The 4,470-nt window shown below is 41.9% G+C and overlaps 1 long non-coding RNA gene across 1 annotated transcript; it reads right to left on the reverse strand.

The window, feature by feature from the left end:
- Nucleotides 1–2,857: 2,857 nt before the first annotated feature.
- LOC131312296 (uncharacterized) lies at nt 2,858–3,950 on the reverse strand. The gene is made up of 3 exons (XR_009195828.1): nt 3,886–3,950; nt 3,562–3,613; nt 2,858–3,465 (listed from the first exon to the last, which is right to left on the reverse strand). It is a non-coding gene; the product is annotated as an uncharacterized LOC131312296 (long non-coding RNA).
- Nucleotides 3,951–4,470: the final 520 nt, after the last annotated feature.

A 4,470-nucleotide genomic window follows, 5' to 3' on the forward strand; every position in this document is an offset into this window, starting at 1 on the left:
GCATCATTCATTGCAATGGCCTAAGTTTATTCATACTTGGCCAAATTCGGAGTATGATCATACTCGATCACATTTAGGCATCATTCATTGCCATGGCCTAAGTTTATTCATACTTAGCCAAATTCGGAGTATGATCATACTCAATCGGATTTTGGCATTATACACTGCCATGGCCTAGGTTTATTCATACTAAGCCAAATCTAGAGTATGATCGTACTCGATCAGATTTAGGCATCATTCATTGCCATGGCCTAAGTTTATTCATACTTAGCCAAGTTTTGAGTTTTTTTGTACTCATTTGTATCTTAGGCTTCTTATACTTCGATCGGTTCTGAAGTTTATTTCTTAAGTCATATTCGTACTTAAACTTGAAAAACAATAATTTATCAAATTTTGTTTCATCGCTTCATTCCAAGTTTATTCATATTTGGATGCACACTCTCCCTCTCCCCAGTATGGAGGCAAATTAAGTGACTTTGGGTCCATACTTAGCTTATTCGCTCTAGAACTGAACACAAATAAAATTTTCATAATTCTATCACAAAGCCACTCGTAGCTGAATACTTTCTATGGAATTCTGATCATAATTCCCCTATAGCAACTCGTAGCTAATGAATCACAATAAGCAATAGTTTCTACGGAATTCTATTCATAATTCTCTTACAGCAACTCATAGCTAATTAATCACAATAAGCAATAGTTTCTACGGAATTCTATTCATAATTCTCTTATAGCAATTTATAGCAAAAATATAAATTACAATACGTAATTCCACTACTTATCTATATATTCCATGGCATTGGCATTGGATTCCCATCTGAGACTTTGAGGCGATAAGCTTCAATCTTAGCTATCTCTGTAACCTTGTATGGTCTCTCCCAGTTCAGACCAAGCTTCCCATTCATGGGATCTCATGCAAAAACTTCCTTAGTTTCTTAGCCTTCAGTACTTTGGGAACTTAGTAGCCCGACCAACAAGGCTTCGTATTCTACCACGTTATTTGAAGCACTGAGCTTTTAGCTGAACAACCAGCTCTAGCATCAGACCCTTAGGAGAGCATATCATAATTCATGCTCCTGAATCTTGGACTCTAAATATATAATTTTCACTCCTTTTGATCCTGCTCGGTGGATTCCTTCTGACATCGTAATCCCTCTCTCATGGGTTTATTACGAGGGCATCGTTGTGCAACAACTATACACTTTCCAGGTTTCTGTTCGTAAAGGGCTCGAATCTTCGATTCATCGCCTATTCAAGCACTACCTGAATTTTCCATCTTTCATAGGCATCTCTATAAGTCTTTGATTTCTTGCTCCCGTTTTTTCATATGCTAAGCAATTTCTTCAATACCACATTCTTTCTCTTTGAGACCCTTTGTAGTCTCGAGTACATTGTGATTGCCTAACAAACTTAGACCAATCTTTTGAATAATCTAACAGATTCAAATAGGCCTCCGTGAGCACCTAATTCAGACTGCTCCACCCAATCGGCTAACAAACATTCAGATAGAACTGTGATGCTGCCGAGCAGATTCTGACTGCTCCATACGATCGCCTGGCAGATTTGAACTGCTCTGCGCAATCACCTAGCAGGTTCAGACTGCGCAGATGCCAAGCAGATTCAGGTTGCTCTTTAAGATCACCTAGCAGGTTCAGACTGCGCTGCTGCCTAGCATATTCAAACTGCATTGTGCTGATGCTGAGCAAATTTAGACTGCTCCTTAAGACTACCTAGCAGGTTTAGACTGCGCTGCTGCCTAGCAGATTCAAACTGCATTGCGCTGATGCCGAGCAGATTCAGACTGCTCTTTAAGATAACCTAGCAGGTTCAGACTGTGTTGCTGCCTAGTAGATTGAAACTGCGTTGCACTGATGCCGAGCAGATTCAAACTACTCTTGAAGATCGCCTAGCAGGTTTAGACTACGTTGCTGCCTAGCATATTCAAATTGCGCTGCGCTGATGTCGAGCAGATTCAGACTGCTCTTTAAGATTGCCTAGCAGATTTGGATTGCTTTACGTAAAAGCCTAGCAGATTCAAACTACACTTCGGGAACACGTAGCAGATTCAAACTGCTTTACACAGATGCCTAGCAGATTCATACTGCTATACGCGAATGCTTGTCAGATTTGAACTGCTCTTTGGGACCACCAAGCAGATTCAAACTGCTTTACATGAACGCCTAGCAGATTCAGACTGCTATACGTGAATCCCTAGCAGATTCGAACTGCTATTTGGGATCACCTAGCAGATTCAAACTACTTTACATGAACGCCTAGCGCATTTAGACTGCTCTGCGCGGCCGCCTAGCAGATTTGTACTACTCTATGCAAACGTCTAACAGATTCAAACTTGCGAAAGGATAGTAGATTCAGACTGCTCTTTAGGAATACCTAGTAGATTCAAATAGCTTTACACGAATGCCTAGCAGATTTAAATACGCCTTCGTGGCCAACTAACAGGTACAGGTTGCTCTTTGTGAATGTCTAGCAAATTTGAATTACTCTATGCAATTTCATAGCAGATTTGGACTGCTTTGACTTCCATTTCAGCATCTTGATTTGCTCCCCAATCCTAGGAGCATATAGAACTGAAGGAATGCCCATAGCCCTATTCAGTGCTTTCTCCGAAGCACCAAGAAAAGAAGGTGTCATCTCCTTTTCCCTCTTGGATCATCCTCCATTCATGGAGTCTTTACGCTTCTAGAAAACATTGTTGATCTCAGAGAATTACTTTGTTTCCCACAGACGGCGCCAATTGTAAGGGGAAAAAATTCGCTTATTATTCTTTCAACATCTCTTGAGATCAACGTGCATGCCTTTTTGTCGGAACCCTAGTTCTGCAAAACAAGACACCGTGAGCGCACTTTGCCTCTTGTCGACAAAGGCCCTCCGATGCCAAAGTCAGTATTTCGTACTCATAAAACCCTAATTCACAGTAGGTAAAAATAATGTATATCAACCTACCTCCCTTCGTGGGTGTTACTTCTTATTTATAGATGTAGACTTACTTGTTCTCCAAGTCTCCTTCTCTGCCTAGGGTTCCAACCTCATTAGGAATCCTAGCCCATATGGAATTCCCTCCCATATGGTAACTCAATTATAATCCCTTTATTCATGGGACACTTGCCTATCACGTAGGATTTCCTTTCTAGAACCTTCTGGAACATTATACTGCCACACCACATCAACGATCCAGATAGAGTTGGTCCAATGTACATCGGTGGTGCACAGTTACTACGATGCACCTGTACCACGTGTTAGGCTAACTCATTGAACAATATCACATGTTCGGCCATACCAACGAGCACCTTTATGTGGTGTAGCTGACACTGTTCTGCGTCACTGCCTAGCAACCTCAAGTGTTGCGCACTTGTTTGGCATCATGTCCTAGCACCCTCTGCCTACCAGCGCACCTGTTAGGCATCATTGCCGAACACCCTCGCATGGTGCCACCTACCAGTGCACCTGTTAGGCATCATTGCCGAACACCCTCTGCCTACCAGCGCACCTGTTAGGCATCATTGCCTTAACACCCTCGCATGGTGCCACCTACCAGCGCACTTGTTAGGCATTATTACCAAGCACCTTCACATGGGGCCACCTACCAGTGCACCTGTTAGGCATTATTGCCGAACACCCTCGCATGGTGCCGCCTACCAACGTACCTGTTAGGCATTATTACCAAGCGCCTTCACATGGGGCCACCTACCAGTGCACCTGTTAGGCATTATCACTTAGCACCTTCACATGGCACCGCCTACCAGCACACCTGTTAAGCATCATTGCCGAACACCCTCTGCCTGCCAGTGCACCTGTTAGGCATCATCGTCGAACACCCTCGCATGGTACTACCTACCAGCACACTTGTTAGGCTGTATCGTGCACCCTCACTTACTGCTCCAATGTGGTCATGTGTTATGCACGTGCTCAGGCTGTGTTTCCTCTGTTCGGGAAAACCCCCCTACAGTACTAGAAAAGGGCATTTATGTCCAAAAAAAGCCCATGTGACTGACATGTGACCATCCAGTTAGCGGTTCTGAGACGGAAGGGTGTCACATGGGTGATGGGAGTACTTGAGGGGGTCTTCATGGGCGTTTTTAAATGTGTGGGGGTGTTTATGAGAAAAAGTAATAGTTGATGGGGGGGTTTTTATGTACTTTCACCTTTATATTGTTATTATTCCAAGTTGAAAGACTATACAAATGAAAGGTTAATGTTGTAAATTCACTTCACAAGATGATAAAAAAAGAAAGGGGGAGTGTGGTTATAAAAAAAATAAGTGTGAAAATCAATTACCAAATTAATTTGTCTAAGAGCAGTTGGTGTTATTTTACTTGTAGTTATTTTTTTTGTAGCTTTTCGTCACGTTATTCATCTCGACAATGTGAAAAGTGCATATATATATATATATATATATATATATATATATATATATATATATATATATATATATATATACACATATAGAGG

The sequence above is a fragment of the Rhododendron vialii genome, chromosome 2a, assembly GCF_030253575.1.
Source record: "Rhododendron vialii isolate Sample 1 chromosome 2a, ASM3025357v1".
Taxonomy (NCBI): Eukaryota; Viridiplantae; Streptophyta; class Magnoliopsida; order Ericales; family Ericaceae; genus Rhododendron; species Rhododendron vialii.